The sequence below is a fragment of the Petaurus breviceps genome, unplaced genomic scaffold (genome assembly GCF_028583685.1).
Source record: "Petaurus breviceps papuanus isolate PSGF00001 unplaced genomic scaffold, PetGlider_PUasm1.0 90847, whole genome shotgun sequence".
Classification (NCBI taxonomy): Eukaryota; Metazoa; Chordata; class Mammalia; order Diprotodontia; family Petauridae; genus Petaurus; species Petaurus breviceps.
In genome coordinates this window covers 7,977,829-8,003,015 of record NW_027187360.1, presented here as the reverse complement: position 1 = coordinate 8,003,015, position 25,187 = coordinate 7,977,829, and the positions used below count along the sequence as shown (strand labels likewise).

General features: G+C 35.6%; 1 protein-coding gene across 3 annotated transcripts in view; it reads left to right on the top strand.

The window, feature by feature from the left end:
- Window positions 1–5,085: 5,085 nt before the first annotated feature.
- Window positions 5,086–25,187, top strand: part of ZNF217 (zinc finger protein 217) — a 74,959-nt gene continuing 54,857 nt past the window's right edge. Inside the window, exons 1-2 of one of the 3 annotated variants that reach the window (XM_069072434.1) lie at window positions 5,086–5,192; window positions 9,789–9,911. The gene's annotated coding sequence lies outside the window, so the exon portion shown is untranslated. Of the gene's footprint in view, window positions 5,193–9,788; window positions 9,912–20,484; window positions 20,538–25,187 lie in introns of those variants that run through there. The other 2 variants (XM_069072436.1, XM_069072435.1) reach the window with 2 other exon arrangements.

Genomic DNA, 25,187 nt, shown 5'->3' with positions numbered 1-25,187 from the left:
ATTTGGTAGGAACAAAAAGGATTTATCAGAACCAATCAGAGCCTGAATGGCCTCAGTTTCCTTATCTATAGTTAAATTACGGGGTTAGACTGCTAGATGCTCAAGTGGATAGAATGTTGGGCCTGTAGTCAAGAAGACTCATCTTTTTGAGTTCAAATTTGGCTTCAAACATTTATTAGCTGTGTTTCCCTAGTTAAGTCTTTGAACCCTGTTTGACTCAATTTCCTCATCTGTAAAATGAGCTAGAGAAGGAAATGGCAAACCACTCCATTATCTTTGCCAAGAAAACCCCAAATGGGGTCATGAAAAGTCAGACATGACTGAAAATGACTGAACAACGAAAAAGCCCTGTTAGTCTCTAGGGGCCCTTCAAGGTACCAAGCTATTAATAATAATAATAGCTAACATTTAGATAGGACATTATGGTTTGCAAAGCACTTCATATATGTTACTTCATATGATGCTGACAACTCTACAAGGTGGTTAACAATTATTTTCCTCATGGGGAAACTGAGACTTGGAGAAGTTAAATAATTTGTCCATGGTCACACCGTTTAATAGGTATCTGAGGCATATTTGATATCAGGGCCACAGTTCTATCTAGGACACCCAGTTGCCTCTCAGTTACACAATTTAGTGAGTATTTAGCAAGCACCTATTACATACACAGACAAAAAAAAGAAACAGTTTCTGTCCTAGAGGATCTTAGATTCTATCAAGATCCCAAATGTAAATATATAAAATAAAAACATAAATAAAAATAATGGGGGCACTATTGTACTGGGGGAATCTTGATTCGTGTCGAAGGCTGAGATGAATTTTAAAGGGAATAAAGTATTACAAGAGGTAGAGGTGAGAGAGGAAGGCATTCTAAAAGTGGGGGAAAGCCTGTATCAAGGCACTGAGACAGGAAATGGAATGTTGAATGTGAGGAAGAGAAACAACATCATTTGGGTTGCAAAAGTAGATTAGAGGCAGTTTGTTAACAGACTTTGCCAAAGAGAGGCATTTGTGTTCAGCCCTTTAGGTAATAGGGAGCTATTAAATTTATTGAATAGGGAAGTAGTGAAGTGATATGGTCAGGCAGACCTGTGCTTTAGGAAAATCATTTTAGAAGCTATGTGGAGAAAGGATTGGAGAGGGAAGAGGTTTGAGGCCCGGGAGATCACTGAGGAGGGTATTGTAATAGTCTAGGATGTAGTGATTAGGATCTCAACCAAGGTGATTAAGATATGAGCAAAGGGAAGGGGATAGATACAGGAACTCTTGTGCAGCTAGAAATGAGAGTTAACAACATTGGATGTAGCGTGGAAGAGAGTAAACACAGTAATTGTGAATGACTGTGAGTCCTAGAAGGATAGTGGGACCTCTAGAGAAATAGGGGAGTTCTGAATAAGCTTGAGTTTGTGGTCTAGGATCCTTAACTAGGGCAGGTAATCAGAGCTTTGCCTTAGGGTAGCAAAAATCCAGCCGACCTGCACTAGCATTTAGAAAGGACTGAGTTTAGCATTTAATCAGCAAGAATAATTAGTTAAAAGAGGAAGTTATCCAGTGGTGTGCTGGTGAGCCACTCCCTTATCTGGACTAGCCCTGCCCTTCTCTGAACCCTTATGAACTCCCCAGTGGCAGCCTCACAGTATCCCAGGTCTTTGCACAAACTGGGTTCTGTGCCATGAGGTCCAAGGTCTCTTCCTAAAGTCCCCCGCTATCCTCACAATGCTTTTGTCATAAAAAATAGATTTGAGGGGGCCTTTAATGTTGCCTGCCTCAAATATATTTTGTCCCCTTATTCTGGATCCTAAATGTTGGGGTGAAACATACGTAGAATGGGAAAGTTTGGAGAGAGCCTGAGATTTGTAGTTGTAAAGTGAGTATCTATACCAGTGAAAATGCTTTGATGGATTTATCAAAGCAACCAGAACTCAAGCAACTGAAGCTCTCAATTAGATTCTGAATTTCTCATTCAGAGAAAGAGGGGGAAGATCATTAAAAAATAAACAAAAATCCCACTGTATTATTAGATATTCATAAAAAAAGAATTTCCTGCATATATCAGCATAGTTTCAATTGTCTATACTGTCTACTTCTGTCCCTTCAATAATTCATATTCAGAAAGATAACACTATAAAATCATGCTTCACCAAAAAAAAAAAAAGGAAATTATTGCATTTCAGGAAGATCTTTGACAAGGGTTCAGACTAAAAGTTTTCTTGTTTAGCAATTAATATCACAGTCTTATGTGAACATTTCAGTTAAATGTGTTTTTATTAACTAATGTATTAAAAACTCTAAGTGCTCAAGATATTAAGTGGAAATTGCTTAAAAACATTTTGTATTTAATGTTAATTTAATTTAATCCTTCATAGTTAAAGTGTCATCTGCTTTTGAAAAATGATGAGAAATCAGATTTATTTAGCTGACCTAAAGGTAGTGCCCTTACACTTTTTCATGTTGCAGCATCTGAATTAGCACACAGATTTACAGGAGATGTAAAGCGGTAAAAATAAACTTTTGGCACAGATGTCACAGTTTCTTTTTTGATGATGTTACTACTCTTTTTTTTTTTCCTGAGCCTCAAAGACAGAATCAGTTTGGAGTTCTCACTAAAGTTTGGTGATGAATCAATAATAACAACTGTCTATATTTATATAGTGCTTTAAAGTTTACAAAGAGCTTCACTTACTTTATCCCATTTAATCCTTACACAGTTCTGAGAGTAAGGTACTGTAAGGTATTATCACTCCCATTTTACAGATGAGAAAACTGGTTCTGAAAGATTAAGTGATTAGCTCAGGGTCCTAAATGTTCAATTACAAGAGTAAGATTCAAACATAGATTCTCTCCAGCTGCCATGTTCAATTAATGCTTTTCCCATTATACCTGCCTCAGTCAACAAATTAATAAGCTGTTGTCTAATGTCAATGGAATGCATAATACAGCATTATAAAAGATGTAAAACTCCCTATCTTCAGACTGTGACACCAACAAAGACAAGAAGTTCAGAATAACGAGTTAGAACAGTGTTCTGAAAATACTGTAGAACTAGAGCACGATGATATAGTATATAATGTTGAGTTTAGAACCAGGCAGATCTGGGTTCAAATTCTACCAGTAAAGATAAATGTTAGTTATTTGAATCTGTACTGGTTACTTAAGCTCTATGTGCCTCAACAATTCCTTGGACTTTTATCTACCACTATGTCATAGAGGGAGGAATTTCCCCAAGTTAATCACATCATAGATCCTACTAACCCTTAAAAGTTAGGGAAGAAAACAGGGTCAGAAAAAGAAAACCATCTTGCAATTCTGTACCACACATGGTAAAGGGGGTTGGAATTATTAAAATTAAAATCTCATCTCCTAAAGATGAACTTTTTAAAAAGACTGTGAAAATAGAATAATTCACATAAAATATTGCTTCTTTGTGTGTTCTGTAAAAAGAACATTAAAGGGAAAAGAGAAAGGTGATTATTGTGACCCATAACATTTGGTTAAGGCAGGACAAAGGGGATTTTGGTTAGAGTTATTTCTCAGGGACATCAGCTATTCTCTCATCCCACCTTCATACTTATCCCATCCCCCTTTTGTAGAATTTAGAACTGTGATTTAATCATTGTGGGGAACTCCCAGAATGGAAACTCCCTGACCTATTCACATCAGCTACTCAGCAGTAACTTATAGAATTGCCCGAGGGTACCTAGAGGTTAAGTGACTTGCCAATGGTATTTGTGTGACTAGACAGGTCTTGAACACAAGACTTCCTGTGTCTAGGGCCAGTCCTCTAACCATTAAACCAAGGTTAAAAATATGACTTGAGAAAAATTATTGGATCACCATTTTGAAATCAAGCATTTCATGAAATGTATTTACAATATTAGATGAATAGATAGTAAGAGCATTTATCAATTACAGTCACCTCACAAAGCAGTGAGGTACTTTTACTTATCTGGTTAATCATAGGTACCACATGTTCTGAATATTTAAGATCTAGCCTTTGGACAATTCCCTGTATAAGGTCCAGGAAATTTACACCTGGGACTTAAATGTTATCAATTCAGTTCATCAACCATTTATCAAGCCCCTGGTATGTGCCAAGCCCTAGACACAGACAAAAAAAAAAAAGGTACAGCCTTAGCCCAAGGAACTTCTGTTCTACTGGTTAGCTTAGTGAAATGAAGCTTGAGAAAATTCAGATGAAAAATGAGGAAGAGAAAACTGCTATATTAATAACTATATCATTTCTCTCTCATATAAGTAAATGTTTCAGTTATGCTTTTTTAAAAAAAAAGCTGCAGGATTTCTAAAGAAGTGGAAACACACCTTGAATATACCTTTTGAATTTCATTAGTCAGAAACAACATAAATTCAATGAGAAGGCATAAATCATAAAAGTATGGGCTTCCACAAGATTGTTCCCAATGTGGCATTGGTCTATGTGAGTCAAATTTCTGAACTATATTAATTTGGTTCCAAATATAATTCCACTATCTGTAGTGTTTAATATGATCTCATATACACTACCAGAATATTTTTGGGTGGAAGCTGGTCCCCTTATAGACATTCAAAAATCTTTGTGAATCTAGCCAGTAATGATTTATTAAGTCCACATATTTAGAAAAAGAGGAAGGGAAAACAGTCTGTAATAACTACCTCACAGAGTTGCTGTGAAGGGAGAGTTCTTTTTTAAATCAAGAAGTGCTATAGAAATGTCTGTTTTTATTATTATATTCCCACCACCATCACCTTTCCTAGCCAGCCATGTACTACAGAAAAAAAAAATGAATCCATTCCTAGGTTTCAACATAACCACACAGGTTTATTTATTGCTAGCCAAAACATTTGTTTACTCTCCTGTGGACAAAGCCTTAGTCTTTATGCCAGATTGCTCGTGACAAATGGAATGAGGAGTCAATATTTTTGGGCCAAATATAGAATGGTTTATTTGTACCACACTGTAGTCCAAGTTCTGAGGTGCTTTGGCCATAAATATTCAATGCCTACTTGGAAGACAGGCCTATCTATAGGACCACACCCACTGCTGTTCCACAAGAAATCTGGAAAAAATCCAACTCCCTGGCCAAATAGTTGCTGCACCAGAACTGGTTAATCACAGGTTCCACAGAGGAAGAGGCAAAAGCTCACTTGTGGCTTGGTCCTGCAGGTGTGAATGTAATTTGGTGCCTTCAACAACTGTGAGTACAAAATGGGAGGCTAACTCCTTACACATTTTGGCAAACAGTTTTCACTGGCCTTTGTCATAGCTGACTGTGCCCACACACTCCAGAGCTAGAAGCTAACTCTCTGACAACTTTCTGGATTTAGGCAACTCTTGCTTGACTTTCTGCATTTGCTTTTGGCACAGAGTAAAGAAGGAGGCAAGGGAGAAAGGGCACAATCAAATTTCAAAATTTTAGGTAATTTCATAAATGACTCAGTGTTTCTTTTTGGAAAAATGCAATATAATGTTATCAGAAGTCATTTAAAAATGATGTATCTAACATTCAGGAGTGCTTTATGTTGCTATAATGCAATCTTCTACACCCTTTATTTTTATAGCCTAAAAGGAATTTCATTCAGTAAACAATGTGTACTTGTTGAAAAATAAAGTGTGATAAATAAACTCAAATACAAGGAACAGGAAGTCTGAAGGAGGAAGTATGAGAGTTTTGTTTTGTTTTAACTTTAAGTATTTATATTGTTTCCAGTCTCTATTAAGAAAAAAAAAATACAGTGTCCACCCCCCACCTCCTCCCCAATATACATCCTATGTAACATAATATGGGAGCAGTATAGGTTGAGACCTCCCTCTCAGCTGCATCGATTGAAAATCTAACACTGAAAATGTCCTGAGAGTGCAAAACACTAAGGATTTAAACTAACCATTTAAAAATGAATACCTCTAATCCAAGTGGGGTGGGGGTGGGGGGTGGAGGTGGGAGGGAGAGAGACAAGGAAGTACATATTTCAATTCGAGAACGTCAATAGTTTTTTTTGTATTTTTTTTAATTACAGAAAGATAATCCTGACATTTCTTAATGTAGAAAAATATCCATTCTCTATGCATTAGTCCTATGGTATCCAGTCTCTGAGTTGTAAACACAAGAAGATGTCTCAGCTGACTCATTACTGGAATAAATGTTGTTTCTCATGGTAAAGGCATGCAAATACAGTTTAATTGGTGAAGGAAGACACATTAAATCAGTAAATAAAGTGAAGAATGTTGCTGTGGCTACCTCATACTTCTATTTTCAGGCTGCTTTGTCTTTCTTAAGGAAGGAAAACCCTAAATTTCACCTCACATTCAAAAAATACAGTTCTCATAATAAAGCACAACTGTTCAGTAAAGTTAACAAGTAAAAGTGATTACTGTGGCAAAATGTGAAACACATTGAAAACAGTTTGTAGATTGTAGAGAGAAAACATGTGACTAGCCTCAGGTCAATTTTACCAAGAAAATTACACAATCAAACTTGTTGTCACTCATGTCTGTTGTGTTAGGGCAGTGCTGAGCCTGTTACTACTCCTGTTACAGAAGTCTACCTTACCTTAATAGCAGAGGACTGTTACAGATGTCAGAAAAAGACATCCATGTTTCCACATCACCCAGAGCCAAATATAGAGAACTTAACATAGCAATGAAAGACCAAAAGAGGGAAAAGCCAAATGGCAAACATGTGTACCCAACACTAGACCTTGGAAGAACTATTAATTCTATAAATTAAAATACCCAAATTGCTCATTATCTTTGTGGAATGAAAATAGAATTATTCAGATTTCAAAGCTGTTTAAGTTATGTACTCTTTATAAAACACTTTGGAAAAACATTTACTATAATTGCTTATCCCTGTTAAGGGACAATATGAGCAAACAAGGCACAAGGATGAGCAAAGTACATGCTTACTCATGACCAGAATGGATTTAAAGAAATACTTTAAGGAATATCAAAGTTAATCATGTATGTGAGTTGTATTTGAGGAAGTCATAGAGGATATCATTAGTAAAGTTTCATTCCTCTGAAATGTGACTTTCAGGTTGATGGCATTGTAGAAATCCCAGTATCAATCCAGGCTTGCCTACTATGTGCTAGATACTGTATTAAGTGCTGTTAGGTCAGGGTATTCCATACACGTTGACCTAGCTAGGTCTGCTCCACTTTTCTTGGCTTTAGTTCGGTCCTTTTTGATTCTACATATTTAAAACAAAAGCAAAAACAAAGCAAACATACAAACAAAAAGAAGAGAAATAAGCCTGAGAGATATTTATGTTTCATTTAACAACTGCTTTTTGTTTGCTGCAGAGATATTCTAGGGAATAAACTCAGAGCCAAGATGGAGTAGTTGGAATAAAGTGTTCTTTTTGAATTACTACACTGGAAAAGGCTGATTTCTCTGAAGGAATTGAGAAAAGAGTGGGATAATTAGAGGGCTACTCCTGAGTTTAATAGAGAGCATGTCTAATAATCTTAGTCCAAAAGAGCAGTGATGTAATTACATTTATGTGTGGCTTCATCTTTCTTCTAAATCAGGTGACTTTTAAAAGAACTTTTGCAATTCTATCAAAACTAAAAAAAAATTTTTTTAAATGTGAAAATCACACTATTTGTGTATGGTCATCTTCTACCTTGATTACATGCTGCCAACTGCTGAGAGAAAAGGCAGCTACAATAATTGTGCTGAGAGTCTCTACACTTAAGGGTTCCAGTTCAATCACTAACAGTAGTAATTAAATTTTTATTTACACCCCAGTTTTCAGAGATATTCTCCAAAATATGTTTCTGGGACCTCAGTTGTAGTTTTTCAGTGATTCAATGTTATTTGTATAATTCTTTCAGAATTATAATTCCATTAGCATTATAGACTAAAAGAATTGAAAGGGGACTTTTAAAAAATACTTAGTTCAGTCCATCATTTAAGGGGAAATTGGGGCCTAGAGAGATGAGGACACCGAAGACAATTTGGGAATTTTGCTTAATAATTGTAATATGTGCTAAATATTACATCATCTCCTGTAGTGATTTTTAATGATAAGGTAACATTTTAGAGGCCCTGGAATAGAAAGATAGTGAGAATATGAATCTTTATACAAGAACCTTCAACATTATTTTGTGCTTGAAGGGTTTTCACTTAGCTATAGTGGTGTATACCACATTCTATCTTCCATAGCATCTCTGTAGATACAGTTCCAACACTTCTTCCCACACTGCTGGAAGATGCTACTCTAGGCATAACATGGTGCTGTGTACCCTGTAGGAGCTTTATAAATATTCATTGAATTGAATTAATTGAATGCTAATCTATTCTGTCTCACCAAACTTGATGCATTGAGTGGATCTGCTTCTGTTTAAGGTTTGGTCTTGATGTCTGTGATAAACCTGAAAATGAGTTATAGATAATGTTCACCCCTCAATCTGCTTTCAAGATCCCTTCCGGCAAGACCTATGATAAAATGATTGATTTACTATCTAAATTTGAAAGTGATGGTTTTAAACTTTGGTGCAAAGAACAAAAATAAGTTTGAAAAGTCATTTTAATTGATTTCGAATTGTTTGATGATTTGAACTCATTTTTTTTTTTTTTGCTTTTTGGAGGGCAATTGGGGTTAAGTGATTTGCCCAAGGCCACACGGCTAGTTTTTGTGTTAAGTGTCTGAGGTCGAATTTGAACTCAGGTCCTCCTGACTCTCCTCTATTCACTTAGTCACCTAGCCACCTGAACTCATGTATTCTTTAAAATATACATATATTAATATAGTTTGTTTTGATGTAATAGGTACTTTACAACAAATATCTAAACAGTATAATTTACATCATGATAACCTTTATAATATGTTTAATAGTTTTTAATGTTAAGAAGGAAGTGAGGCACACTCCCTAGAGGGAAAAACCCAGTACTGAGTTTTAATAGAAAGAGGGATGTAGGGGGGCAGCTAGGTGGCCCAGTGAATAGAGCACTTAACACAAAACTAGCTGTGTGACCTTGGGCAAGTCACTTAACCCCAATTGCCCTACCTTCCCCCCTCCAAAAAGCAAAAAAAAGAAAAATCTTAAAAAAAAAGAGGGGTGTGTGTGTGTGTGTGTGTGTGTGTCCTTAAGGGGAAACTGTGGCGCCATCATTGGCCATTACATTTGATCAGAGTTTTGTTGCCTCTCAAAAATGACTTTATTTACATTGTTGTAGTCTTTGTGTAGTTTTTTCTTTTGGTTCCACTTTCTTCAATATGTGTCATTTCATAGAAATTGTTCATGTTTCTCTGAATTCTTTATATCATCATTCCTTTATAGCACAATAGTATTGAATTATTTTAATGTTATGGCTTGTTCAGCCATTTCCCAATTATTTGGCACATACTTTGTTTCGTTTTTTGTTACCACAAATTATGCTACTTTAAACATTCTTCTATATATGAGCTTTTTCTTTCTGTCAATAAGCTCCTTGAAAAATCTATGTATTTTTGCTTATTTCTACACCAAAGCATCATTATCATCATTATATTTTACTAGCCTTCCTTGGTACTCTATTTCTTATTATCAAAGAGCTATCAAATTTATATAGTATGTCAGATTGTCAAGAAATGTAAATCTTTATAAACAATTTAACACAAATAATTTAGACCACAAAATCTGACATTCATTGCAGAAGAAATGAAAACATATAAGAATCTTGGGGAAAAGCCAAATTAAAATTCAATTAAGAGATTTAGTCTTTATTTTTAAGGTATGGATAGCTTTTCTTTTTCTGTGGAACTTATTTCCTGATACACCCTTCTGATTGAATCCTTCCTTTCAACAGGGAAAAAACATTTAAGCAAAATCAAGTGATACTGAATATCTGACAGCATACACAACTTTAAGCACTCTGCAGGCTTCCAGTAGGAGACAGGAAGTATATTTTATCATCTGCTGCAGGACTGAGGTGTGTCACTGCAATTAATCTGTATTTGGCTTCTTCTTAGTGTAGTTTTTTTTTTGGGGGGGGGGGAGGTATGTTTGTTTGTTTACCTTATTGATTGTCTTTCTGGTTCTGCTTATTTTTCTCTACATCAGTTCATACAAGTGTTCCCATGTTTCAATTTCTTGTTTTTGTCATTCTTTACAGAGAAATAGTATTCCATAATATTCATATACTACAATTTCAACAATAAATTTAATTAACATTTAAAATCATTTGCTATGTGCAAAAGTATTTTCTAATTGATAGATGCAAAGATGAAAAAATCTATAAAGTCCCTGGTCTCAAGAAGTTTGCAATCCAATAGAAGATACTCTGGTACTCTGTACACACACGCACACACACACAAATATGTTACATGGTAGAATATGATGGGGTAAGGAGAAATGTAAGACAACATGCTCTAAGAAAAGTTAAAGAAGGAGAGATTGCTTTCAGCTAGGCAATCAGGAAAAGCTTTAAGGAGGAGGAAGTACCTGAACTAGGCAAAGGATTTCAACAGGTGGAGATGGAAGGAAATTCATTCTAAGCACAGAGGATAGGACTGGGTGCTTTGGTGGTGCCATAGGGAAGAACAAAACTGGGGACTGCCAGTAGTCTAGTTGGCCAAAATTTAGAGTATTTGTAAGGGAATGAACGTGTAAAGGGAAAGAGTGAAATAAGACTGGAAAGGTAGGCTGAATCTAGGTTGTAGGGAGCCTTATATATCAGCTTAAGTACTTTATACTTTATCTTCCAGATAATCATTGTAAACCAAGAAACTGTAGAGTTGGTTTTTTTTTAACTTGAAAAAAAGTCACAAATAAACACAAAACAAAAATCTTTAAATATAGTTTCTACTGAAGATATTTGAAAAAACTACTTAATAGGTAAAAAAAGCATATCAAAAAGGCCAGCATGCCCCTTAGGACACTATCTGAGTGTGGTATCAGGCTACAGGCCAAGCTAAATGTGGAGAGAGAGGTGGGTGTGACTCACCTCATTTTAAATATTTTACAATTATGTCTCTGTATTAATTAAATATTCTCACATATTGGTATAATAGTGTTTCTAACCAAATACTAAGAAAGTTTGGTATTTTATTGTATGTCCAGTTAAAAAAAAAGAGTGAAAACAGAAAAAACCCATCAGTACAATATTGGGAAAAGCAGAAAGGGACAAAAGTCACTCTCTAAGAGGAGTAAAAGACAATTTCAGAAACAGTTCATTCTTTAGCTTTCTTTTCATATGAAATTCATATGAGATATACACTCAAACAATAAATTATACAATAGTCATTTATTCTTCAAAATAAGTTTTTATTTTTATTTTCTGTTTTTTACATCAACATAGTATCCCATGCTCCTTCACCTTCTAGAAAGCCATCTCATATGAAAAGTAGAATTTTTTGTTGAGGGGAAAAGAGATACAACCAACTAATAAATTGAAAAAAATGAGAAAACACATACAATTTCTAACACCTGTGGACCTGCCACCTCCATGAAGGAGTATGTTGGTAGTGTGTTCTAGTATCTTTCCATTCAAGTCATAATTTTGTTACATTTACTTATGATTTTTTTTTTTTTAGCAATCGGGGTTAAGTAACTTGCTCAAGGTTACACGGTTATTTCTGGGTGTGGTGCTAAGCATCTGAGCACCAGTATTTGATCCCCAGGTCATCCTGACACTGGAGCCGGTGCTCTTACTCGCTGTGCTACCTGACTGCCCCTACTTTTGATTTTTTGGCAAGTCATTTATTAAGTACCCACTGGGGTAGCATGGGGATGGTTGCAGAGATACAAAGTTTAGATATATCTTTGCCCTCAAAAGACAGTCTAATAGGTGACTATCAATATTGATAACTATCCTCAAACAGACCTGTAATATATTGATAATCCATCAAAGGTACAGTTGTATAATGTACAATATTACACAAAACAATATTATGTGATAAATTAATTAAAGAGTTACAAAACCAAGTTCTATGTGAGGTGTGCACTGGAAGGTGTAAAGATCATTACTGATCTGAGAGAATCAAACTATGTTTTAATAATGATATGTTCAGAGTTTTAAATAGGATTCAGTTTCTTTGTACTTTTTTCTATTTTTAAAATTTATTTATTTATAGTTCTCAACATTCATTTCCACAAGATTTTGAGTTACAATTTTTTCTCCCCATTTTTCCCCTACCCCTCACTCCAAAATAGCAAGCCCACTGAATACCCCTTCCCCCAATCCCTTCTCCCCTATATCCTCTCCCATCACCCCCCTAACTTTCTAGCAGGGCAAGACGGACCTCTATACCCCAGTGCTGTACATCTTATTTCACAATTGCATGTAAAAAACACATTTTTTTTTTGAAACTTTGGGTTTCAGATTTTTTTCCCTTCCTCCCTCCTCACCCACCTCCACTGGGAAGACAAGCAATTCAGTATAGGCTGAACATGTGCAGTTACCCAAATCATTTCCATAATTGTCATATTGTGATATTTCCCTCCATCCTATCCTGCCCCCCACTTATTCCGTTTTCTCCTTTAACCCTATCCCTTTTCAAAATGTTTACTTCTAACTACCCTCTCCCCCAATCTGCCCTCCCTTCTGTCATCCCCCCTCCTATCCCCTATCCTGCCTCTCTTCCTGTAGGTTAAGATAGCCAATTGAAAGTGTGTATGTTTTCTTTGTACTTTTGATAAGAACACTGTTAAAGATAAAAATCTCAAAAATAATAACTATTAGAAAAATGGCTTGAAAAAGGTTATTACATTTTAATTTCCTGATGAAGCCAGTACTAGAGTCACATGGCATTTAGCAACATTATGACCAAAGAGAAGCAGTGTGTGGTACAGTGGAAAGGATCCTGGAATCAAGGATAGGAGAGATCTGAATTTGAATAATGGTTGTGATGTAACTTATGTGACAAATTATTTAACATCACTGAACATCAATTTCTTCCTCTTCAAAATAGGGTCAGTCACACCTGCAGTGCTTACCTTAGAGGACTGTTGAATAGAAAGTACTTTGCAAGCCTTAAAACATATAAAACATGAACTGATATATGGAAAAAGCATTGGGTTAAGGATGAGATCTAGGTTATGGCCTGAGCTCTGCCAATTCCTGGCTATGTGAGTTTGGACAACTTACTTGGGCTTCAATCTCCTTAACATGTAAAATAGAGAAACAGCTACCCTAAAACACTTTGAAAATGATAAAGTGCATTATGAATATAAATTATTGTTTTTGTTGTCATCATCTTCATAGTGCTTTTGAGAGAAAAATAAGAAGAAAACTGAAACGTGGAAAGATAACATAATGGATTTATAAATCACTCAAAAAAGAACTAAAGTTCAGTTCACTTTGATTTTAGGTGATTTTGGTAAATATAGCATTTTAAGGAGATGTACTTTATAATAAAAAAATAATAATCACATTGTTGTCCTATGTTATTCTATGATATAGAAGCTTCGTGGGCAGAAATGAATACATGAAAATCCCTGAATTTGCCAAGGAAGTGGAGATCTCAATAGGATTGGGTTATACCTCCATAAAACAGGCCAGGCTGATTATCTTTTAAAAGAATTATCTTATCAAGAAATAAAAAGTCACTACAGGCAACTCAAGAGAACAATGCACTAGTGCCTGATTATCTCTGAGGAGTCCAAGTCTGAACCTCCGTTTATTTACAGATACAGCATTTTCCTAAGTAATAAGACTATATCGTTCAAATTCACAAGTTCTGTGGGAAAGGAGAGGAGGCACACACACACACACACACACACATTCATGGAAGAAAGTGGGAGAATGGAGGTCACAGAAATGCTCTGGGCACTGGAAATAACACTTGTCTTGAGAGTCAGAAGGCCTAGGTTCAAATATCAGCTCTGGTGCTGATTACCTGGGTGACTTAGATCAAGTCATTTAACCTCTCTCAGACTTAGTTTCTTCATCTGTAAAATGAAAGGGCATAAGTAGCCAGGATCCTAAGTTCAAAGAACTAATTATAGTAGACTGAGAGATAGAGACTTAGCATACCCATCAGTCCTTTTATAACCTGTAAAGGAAAAGCTATATTTACTGATTTCCAGAATTTTTGCATCTGTTAAATATAATACTTAATTATGTTTGCTAATACCGATAACATTTGACATTTGACTGAGTAAATTTAAAATTGGGAAAAATTGCCAGTGTGTTCTTAACCATAAATATGGCAACTTTTTAAACAATGCTACTTTAGAAATTTACCTGGTGTTTTCTCATTGTTTATAAGTAATGTTAGACTCTACCTAATAATTTTCATTTAAACATTTACCAATAATAAGAACAGGTACAGCTTTATGAAACAAGAAAAAAAAACCAAGACAACTCTATTTTCAGGTTGATGACCCCTTTAGCTGTTCTGCTTCAATCTGTTATTTCATCTGGTAAATGATAATGTGAATATGACTGTAGTCATACTCTGTAGCCAACTCTGTAGTTGGAGGAGAAAGGAAAATTCAAGCACTACAGGAAATGGTGCTTCATGATACTGGTAATTAAGTAATGTAGAACCCTTCCTTCTGAGTCAGCATGCTACTATAGAGCTCTTTTGTTTCTGTGGTTATTATATGAAGCTAGAGAAATCTCCCCCCACCCCTTCCCCTTTATTCTTTAACATTTAAAATAATTTTTGACCAGATTCCTAGACTTTAAAATGTGTATTTTTTCTGACCACATTGACTGAGTAACCTGAGGTACTATGGGCAGACCTGAACAAAGGGTTTGGATCATCTACAAGCTTACATTTCAAGGCCCACAGCCCATCACAGAATTCTGAGGATTCACAGAATTTAAAAGTCTCCCTTAATCTTGTTATAAAATAATATTCATTTCAAAAATTGTTTAAAAGAGGAGTCTTCTATAGCTATAAAAACAATTTCTATAAGATTGCTAAACAACAACAAACTAACTTTAATTAAATAGACAAAGGGGTGTACTTGATGAAAATGTGGTAATGAGATAGTTACCAAGCCAGCAGTAAAGCACATTCTTGGTGGGGGATGGGTGCCTGTATTTCCACATTCATGTTTACTGATCATAAAGAAGGTAGGAGGAGGCCAACCTTCTCTTAGATTCTTTTGTTGGTTTAAAAAAAAATGGGTTGTTATGAGCACTTTGTCTTCATTTAGTAGATTTGATCACGCATGAAAATACTGTTAAATACTGGGCCATGGGACTAGCAAAAAATTGTCTATGCCAGTAGCAGGCATTTCCTGTAAATGTAGTAGGTAATATAGCTATGCTAACAGAGGCTTAAGGCTGAGAAACTTTAGCTGATCCTCAGAAAATTTTGTTGGCTTTTTTGAGGAAATGAATGCTGTTATTTGTAGATTTCAAGTAAAAGTGACTCAGAAAATGTTGGGTACTTCTGTACACAGGATTTTTACTTTCTTTTTTCAATAGAGCAAGAACACCGACAAATACATATGTGTGTTTTTACCATTCCTATTAGATTAGTTATTTCAGAAAATCCATCTGTATTGGCCCTGAAGGAGTTTATATGGAAGATTCCTTTTTGGGGAAGACTACCTCATTAATTTGATTTTTACTGACATCCCATGATGCATATTTAATGTAAAGAGAACACAAAGAAGTAACTCTTAAAGGAAAAAGAATCCACTGAATATAGTACCTAAAAATCTAATCTCAAGGAATTTTAGAAGGTATGATTTTTAAAAGTATATTTATTCAGATTTTGTTTTCAAAGAGTTATAAATAGCACTTGCAGTTCTGAATGGCATAAGAGATGACACTATTATTCACACTCACTTCTCAACTCTTTTAACCCATGTGTTAACATGGCTGTCTATTATGTTAAAACATTTACCAAAAGCAAGTGGGAACAAAAACATAATAACTTAGAAATATTTTTAAGAGGACATCAGATTGCTATTAGTAAGAATGCGTCAACAATATGTACAAACCATGTTTAAAAAAAAGTGTGGGAAAGCAGTGATGCAGAAGAAAGAGCAGTGGATCTGGAGTCAAAGGATTCGTTTGAATTTTGATTCTGCTGCTTAACATTTGTATGACCTCTGGCAAAGCACTTAGCCTCTCTGGGCCTCAGCTTCCCCTTCTGTAAAATTCTGAAAAATGATTTGATGATCTTGAAGGTGTTTTCTAGCTCTTGGTTCTTTAAATTTTAACTGACTGGTTAGGATGAAATGTTATCCTAAGGAAAGGCATATAGGAAAATAATTAAATGCAACATATTTTATATAGTTCATGAGGTAGAGAAGGCTTATATGGAGAACTCTCCTACCAGCTAGAAATTATGACTTTTTTTGGCTGGCTTCCAATAAATTATATCATATTGTAGCCTTTCTGCTTTATATATATTTTGTATATAACCATATGAATTATATACATAAATATAACTATACAAGTACATGTTATTTCCCCCAGTCAGAATATAAATTCCTTGAGGGCAGAAACCATACCCTTAATCTCAGGTCTTTCTGATCCCAACTGTAACACTCTGACACAGGCTACAGGACCAGGCTATACTGATACCAATGGTATGCTTATGTGTTAATTTGTTCAGGCTACTTTTTTATTAAATAAAACAAGGGAGAAGAGACCCCAAGGTGTAGACATCCATTTGAAAGAACAAGTTAGAAAATGATATTTTTTTCAGGGTCCTACAAATCAGTTTGGGTTATATGTTCAAGGAAGGAATGAACAGCTGAATGAAAAAACATTTATTACTTTAACACTTATTAGTGTCAAGAACTGTGCTGGCACTTGGAATACAAATGCAAAAGAAAACAGTTCCTTTCCTCAAGGAGATTATATTCTAATAGGAGGGAACCAGTACATACAGGGGAATCATGGTCACGGAAAAAAAATTCTGGTTTGGGAAGTCTGGGATGGTGAATCAACTCATAGGGAATTTGATTAACATGCCCTTTCCAGTAGCATGAGAAGAACAGCAGATAACAATGGTAAATATGCCCACATCTTGGAGAATAGAATCATAAGATTTAAAGCCAGACCAGTGATCGCATAGAGCTTGGAACACAGCATTTAATAAATGTTGATTTTAGAGATCATTTAGTTCAACATTCATTTTGCAGATGAGAAAACTGAGGGCCAGAGAAGTTAAGTGACTTTTGGCAAGTTATGTAGTAGTAGATTAAGGATTCAGAGGCAGGTCTTCTGATTCCAAATTCAGGGCTTACCATACTTCACTGCTTTCTCTCTTCCCCAGTCTCTTATAGCTCTGTCAATCTGCCCAAAAACCCAAAGTTGTTTTCTTTTTTCTTCTTTATTGACATTTTTACTTTAGAGACTATAAGATGGAAACTGATGTGGAGCTTTTGTTCCTTGAGCTTTTTCCTCTTATCGGTTTTTTTTTTGTTTTAGTTGTTCAGTTATGTCTGACTCTCTATGACCCCATTTGGGGTTTTCTTGGCAAAGATACTGGAGTGTAGGGGCAGCTAGGTGTTGCAGTGAGTAGAGCAATGGCCCTGGAGTCAGGAGGACCTGAATTCAAATCTGGCCTCAGACACTCAACACAAAAACTAGCCTTGTGACCTTGGGCAAGTCACTTAACCCCAATTGCCCTCCAAAAAGCAAAAAAAAAAAAAAAGATACTTTAGTGAATGATACTGGATTTGAACTTAGGAAGATGAATCTATCCCACTGTGGCACCTATTGTTTTTACAAGTCCTAAAAAGATGATGATGCCCTATGTGTTAACATGGTATCTGACATATTTCTTTAAAGAATACAAATGTCAAACCTTAAGTTTTCTTTTCTGTTGTGCCATTTAATACAAAAATAATCTGGAAGATTTAATGCACCTGAGCATTTCATTTAAAACTGGGTGCTCTGGCCTTGTAGTGCATGGAGCATAGAATAAGGAAGATATGAATTCAAATTCTCTTTATGATGCCTACTATGTGACTATGGGTAAATTACTCATTCTCTCCAATAACAGTTATCTACTAAGTTGATTGGTGGAAGGTGCTCCCATCACAGATTCTTTGATGTATTGACACATCCATCTCATTTAACTGTGGTTGTTGTTAAATCCTTTTTTTGGTCATGTCCAACTCTTTGTGACCCCATTTGGTATTTTCTTGGCAGAGATGCTGGAGTGGTTTGTCATTTCCTTCCCCAGCTCATTTTACAGATGGGGAACTGAGGTAAACAGGGTTAAGTGACTTGCCCAGAATCACACACCTAGTTAAGTGTCTGTGGTCAGATTTGAATTTAGGAAGAGGATCTTCCTGACTCCAGGTCTGGCCCAATATTCACTGCAACAAGTGAGCTACCCTTACTACTGTGGAAACCCTGACTTAAACAAGAGGGAGTGTTGTTGGTTACTATTCCTCATGAATCCTTTCTTATTGACAAGCATAAGTTTTTTGAATTATAAGGGCCAATATCTCTCGATTCACTTATAACCTACCCCCATCCAGTGCCTTTTACACAGGAAGCACTAAATAAATATCTGGATGACTAAATGGACATTCCAACTAAATTATGTGATAAAGAGTATATGTAGATGTATATAATTCCCATTATTCAGATGGCGTAATTGAAGCACAAAGTCAATAATGTTAATATCCTTTACTCTAGTTGCAGTGTAGCCTGGTATGGTGGAAAGTGTACTGGATTTTGACTCAGTAAAGACCTGGAATTAATTTTGCAAGTGTAAGGCCAAGTACCATTAACCTAATCTCTTTGAGGCCCAGCTTCCTCATCTGTAAAAAAAGATAATGATGCTTAACATAGTCTATATCACAGTATTCTTATGAGGACCAAAGGAAATAATGTATGCAAAGTACTTTGTAAACCTTAAAGTGCTTAACAAACGTCAGGTATTACTATTATTATTATTGGTTTTATAGAATACATTTAGCCCCCAAACTTTTCTGGACTGTACTTCCTATATGAACAAAAAGGGCTTATTGATTAGCTTTTGAGAAACCTGAGCAAAAGATGATCAAACAAAACTAGAAGGGGTGGGTCAAGGGGAGGTGGGGGAAGGGGAAATGGGAGGGAAAAGTTGTGAAACAATCACCTGCAAATGATTTGATTCACAGTGGGTCACAGGATGAGAAGTTTCTTGATTTGGAGGCCACTGTTTTCCAGCCTTTTACACCAGTAGTTCTTAACCTGAGGTCTGTGAACTTTTTTGTTTTTAAGCGTTTTAAAATATGTATTTCAACATAATTCTGTTCCTTTGTAATCCTGTGTATTTTATTTCATGCATTTAAAAACAGAGAAGGGGTCCATGACATACAAAAAAAGGTTAAGGACCCCTGTTTTAGACTATAAAAATGCATAATTGCTGGTCACAAGATAACTAGTCAGTAGGTATCTTGAACTCCAAGAGAAGGAATGTCAGATTTGTTTTGAACTTATTCACTGTTTCTTCCTTCCCAAATGCTGGAGAAACATATGTACTCAGAAGCATCATTTGTGAATCGCAATACACCATAAAAATAGTAATTTCCCCTATGGTCATATAATGTATTATCTGTTTATATGACACAATTGTGTAGGTATTTTTGACATAATGTATACCTGACCTTCCCAAAGAGACCCAACTGCCATCAAGAAGAAAAAGTATTTAATATACAAGAATAAAAATTTCCCTCAATTTTCCTTTGAGAAGATTCATATGTCATCATGTCATCATTTACTCTCATTTTTCTGTTTTCTGTTTGAGGCACTACTGAGTTTGAGGGAGAGGAGGAAGAAAAAGAACTATGTTCCCAGAGGGCAGTAAATTGAAAAATTGGATGGAACTGTAAGATTTAAATGGATTATTTTAAATATTTCTCTCCAAGTGTCCTTTATGTACTATTTTTGATGATTTTTAATTAATTTTACACAATTAAGTACCTACTAAGTGCAAAGGCTAAATTCAATTAGCATATTTAGTGCCTACTCAAGGGTAAAGTATTCTATTAGGTAATACTATAGCTTTTTCTTGAAAAAGTTTTCCCCCTCCTCAAGGCCATAAAATATTTGGGCATAAACTTTGTATTTCTATCTCCTTGACAATAATAATTTAATTTGCTGATTTAATTCCAAAAGTACTTGCCATTTTAAAGGAAATAGGGACTTGTTCGGAGATTTCATTGGTATATGGAATGCTGAACAAAGGAACTTCCTTTATGGAAGACACAGGCAGGCACCTTCTTTTCAATTTAGTCTTGAGAGATTTGTCTAAAGTAAGGAGAGGTTACATGACATGCCCAGGGTCATAACGCCAGTCTGTGTCAGAAGAAGGGCTTGTAATGGTCTTCAGGGGATCCGTATCCACTTACTAAACAACAGTACTTCTTTCCTATTTAAAAAACCAAATAATATGCTTTCTTCCCCTCGTTGATTCTATTTGCGCTTTTAAAGCAGTGCTAGTATTTAAATATTAACAATTCCCTGTGACTTTTAAGGGATATACTGGTGTCCTTTAAGGTGTGAACTTAGTCCTTTACTACTTGTTAAGTGTGTTAAAGTTGAAAGACAAAACTCTGGTCCCTCCCTTTTTCCTTTGCATTCAAAGAAGCTGCTCCTAGATGTGTTTCTTCCATCTGCTGCATTGTTCCTGGTACTGTGGTTGTGAGTATTTTGATTTTCCTTGCTTACAAAGATATTTCCTTTAGTTCGAGTCTATGTGCCTCTGAGATAGTATTTTTTTTAAATAGAAATGGCCTCCAGTAAATATTTGTTGAATGAATGATTGGATGAAGGAGAAATTGAAAGAAAAAGGTTTTAGTGGCTTTGAATTCCCTTGTGTCCCATTTGTTAGTCCTGCCCTATTCTGGTGCATTCTCCTAGGTTAAAGGGCTGTCCTTGTTCCCTTCTTAAATATCTTTTGTAGTTTCAAACACAGGCAGGGTTTACCTAAGTTTTCATTTTACTTTTCCTATTTCTCTCTGCTGCTCTTTAGCTTTTTCTATTCTGAACACTAACTTCTTGCAAGTTCTGTTCCTGTTTTGACTGTCTCTAAAGACTCCCAGGATTTAAACAATTTCCGAAATGTTTTCTGTGATGATTTCATCACACATTAAATATGTTAAAATGCACACATGAGAGAGTTTATTCAACAATGTAGTAAATTTTAAATGCAAGAAGTGGGCAAAGATAATATTGTTTTAGATCCTAGCTTCTGTTCTATACAGTGCCTGGTGAGAGAAGTATTATTCTAGCTAACCTAGGTTACTTGGTATATATCACAAGGGATAAATCACAGTTAATGGTGTGATTTCATAATCACCCACATGCTGAAGTATGTCTTTGGGATTGCTTGTCTGTTATGACAATTCTGAAAAATTAGAGGAAACTGATACTTAATCACATTTAAAAAACGGAAACTCTTTTTGCAGTAACGTCAGTAATTTCATAAGATTATAGACTTAAAACTAGAAAGGGCACCTTAAAAGATCTTCTAGTTCACCTTCCCCTTCTACAAATGAGTAAACTGAGGCTTAAAAGGTTTAATGACTTGTTCCTTTAACAACACATCAAGCTCTAAATGATAATCCTCTTAAAAATCTGTGCCCTGGGGTGGCTAGGTGGCCCAGTGAATAGAGCACGGGCCCTGGAGTCATGAGGACCTGAGTTCAAATTCAGCCTCAGATACTTAACACTAACTAGCCCCAGTGACCTTGGGCAAGTCACTTAACCCCAATTTCCCTGCCTTCCCCCCTGCAAAAAAAAAATGTGCCCTGATAGCTCAAAAAAGAACACTGAAATTTTGCCATTTGTTCTATTTCTAAAGCAAATATATTAGTTTACATAACTTTCTGTAGCACTCAACGGGTTTTAGAAACAGAATGGAAAGGTAGGATATTTCAGTAAAGATTTATATACAATAATAGCTAATAATAGCTAGTATTTAAAGAGTACTTTAAGGTTTGCAAAGCCTTTTACATATATCATCTGGACTCAATAGCTCATTTTCTATTTCGTAAAAGAATAATGAATTTCTTAAGAATTCTTAACTTTTTATATTAAATTCTATTTGGGGAATTTAATTTTAATTTTTAAGATTTCACCATTAATGTTAAATCAGTAATCATTTAAATTTGTGTTTAGAGAATAATGATATATTTCCAGATGCTGGAAGAGGAGGTATGTGCCTTGGAAAGCTACTCCAAGACTAATTGAGTTTTCTTTATGTCAGGCATTTGCTACCCTTCAGACCCTGGCAGGATTTTGCTATGATTTTCCTGTTTTTATCAGGCATTACTCCCAAAAGAAGGCCTTTTGTGATCCTTGGCTTAATGATAAGGTTCAATAGAAAAGTGTAAAAAGACAATTCTATTGATGTGATTAACTTTCTATTTTAAAGGCTAAAAGCCCATGTGAGTGTGTGTGTGTTTTAGAGGAGGAAAGGGTATTTTTTTAGCTTTATTAGGGAGACAAAGAAGTTTAGGGAAGGAATGAAGAAAAACAGAAGTGTTTTACTGAGAATACAGAACATTTGGTTTCCATGCATTTAAATCACTTGTTACCTTTATAACTGAAACAATTATTTTGCTGAAACATTTTATTGTTTACTAACCTGAATTATGAGGTCTTTATTTTGATTTTTGCTTAATTTTTGACGCCACTCTTCTCAACTACCAGCACTATTTATGTTTACAGCATTTGTTTCAGAGTTCAAAGGTGAGCCATTAATGCATAAAGTACAGGTACACTTGTTATTATGTTGGGCCCAGTCTTGCTTCCCTGGTTTTTCATTTCCTTGTGTTGTAGTAATGCTTGTAGTTATTATTTTGGTAAACTATTTTAAATCTCCATCAAAATTTTTTTCGAGCCAAGTGTCTTGTTCTTTATGAAACTTATTTATGACTTCATACTCATAGCAGTTTTAAGAGTGTGGTTTCTAATATATTTACCAATGTAATCATTTTTGTTTCATGGCAGAGTGGATAGAGGTACAAAGTTAAAGTCAGAAAAACCTAGATTTAAGTCTTGGCTCTGACACTAGTTACCTGGTGACCCTGGGCAAGTCACTTGACCTCTGAATGCTGTAGGCAACTTTATTACTGTAAGTTACAGAGAAGGTACAGACCTGCTTTGGTAGTCATCTCTTGACTTACCAATGAAACCACAGGCTCTGCCTATTTCTAACTGAGGCTCATAGTACAGTAATTGTATTACTCTAGTAATACCACTTTAAAAAATTAAACAAATGAAAAAAGACAATAGAAATTTTCATGGTTGCTGTATTTAAAGGTTAATGTACTTCAATCAATCAATCAACAAGTATTTATAAAGTGACTACTTACTGGCTAAACACAGGGCTAAGTGCTGGGAATGTTAAAGCAAAAGTAAAACAGTCCCCTATTCCAAGATTACAGTCTAAATTCAGAGACAAACATGTGCCTATAAAAGAATACAGAAGGTAATTTTTGAAGGGGAAATATACTAGCAGCTGGGGTGGGGAGAGAGGGAGGAGATATCAGGAAAGAGCTCTAGTAGAAGGTGGTAATTGAGGTGAGTCTCAAAGGAAACTAGAATTTCTAAGCGGGGGAAGGGTGGAGGGAAGAAAGGAGTACATTCCCTGGATGGGGAGGAGAGATGAAATGTTGTATATAGGAACAGTGAGAAAGCCAAGTATGGACTCTAGAGTGCATAAAGGGTAAATAACATGGATGAAGTTGGAAAGGTAAACTGGAGCCAAGTTGTGAAGAGCTTTGAATACTAATCAGAGTATTTTACATTTGATCCCAGATATGATAGGGATTCATTAGTTTTGAGTAGGGAAGTGGTGGTTCTGAACTGAGTTTTAAGAAAACCATTTTGGTAGCTGGGTGGATAGATTGGAATGGGACAGAATTTTAAGAATCTGGGATTTAGAATCTAGTCTTGGCTGTTACTGATTAGTTAAAAATAAGTCATTCATTTGTTTACTTTCATAAAGAAACAGCCATATCAAGTGTGATAACAGCAAATAATGAGGCCATTTCGAAAGGTCACACCTAACAAATCCTCTTCATTTGTTAAGAAATTATCTGTACCTTTTTTTCTTATTAACTTAAGAGTGATATTACTCATTTTCTCTTTTTCTGAGCCATTTGAAGTTCTCTCATTATGGATGCACTGAGTTGGCCAAAAAGAAAAAGTTTGGTTTCATGTAGTTGGCTGTGTGGCTAATTTTTTTTTTTTACATTTTCCTCATGCTTGAGAGAAAAGGTGTGAACAAAAAGATTCATAGATGTAGAACTGAGTGGGGCCTGAGAGATCATTCAATGACGCCCCCCCCCCCCCCCATTTTACCGATGAGGAAACTGAGAGCCAAGGAATGACCAATACTGGTCTATTTTTCTCCCACAGTTCCTCTTCATAGCTCAAATGGGGGAATATCACAGAATATCAGATTCAGTACCTCTTTTTGTAGGCTTGAGGAGGTTGGGAAATACACTTTTGATCTGTTAATGGGGAAAGAGAATCTGCTGCTTTTGACTCATTTTTTGTAGGGTTCTCTTCCACTCACCCCTTCCCCTTTTATCTAGGGAGGGCTTTGGGAGAGATGCATCAATATCTCCTCTTTTATTTAAATGAAACGAACACTTATTGTTTAAAGAACTGCTTAGAAATTCGTGGTTTAGTCAGTATAAATGAAAAATCAAGTAGCCCTACCCAACATAAAATCTTTTCTCTAATGTTCAAGTTGATAAATGAGAAGCATGGCTTCCAGACACCTCGGTTCTCAAGCTAGTAAGACATCATCAGTATGTTATTCAAACTTGTTCATTTCCTAGATTTTTATAAAAAAACAACAATTTTACTCCAATCACAGTATTTCATATTTTTTGAAATCCTTTTAAGGTTTGCAAAGCGCTTTGGTTTTTAGCCCATCGCTTGGAAGAGGTTTCAAGGAAAGGGGTTCTGGTTTTTCATGCAAGTATCCCCAAATGCCCTGCTTCATAATAGTAATCAACAAATTACACATAAGTTTGAAGAACTGAATTGAATAGAGGCTTGAAGAACGAGACTTAAATGTCTGTAGTAAAAGAAAGATAAGATAGGCGCATTCAGGCAGCTTGACCATTGATGAAAAATCTCTTCTTCACAGCTCTGGTAATGCCCAGTACACCACGACGGAGTCATTACCAATAGTTGTTTTTTTTTTTTTTCTGAGCGCTCAGAAGTCCTGGCTATTTCTCTTTTCTTTCTACTACCTATTACAATTCCAACTAAAGACACACCTTGGCGGGGCGAGGGGGGGGGGTTAGGAGGGGAGGAAAGGGGCAGATC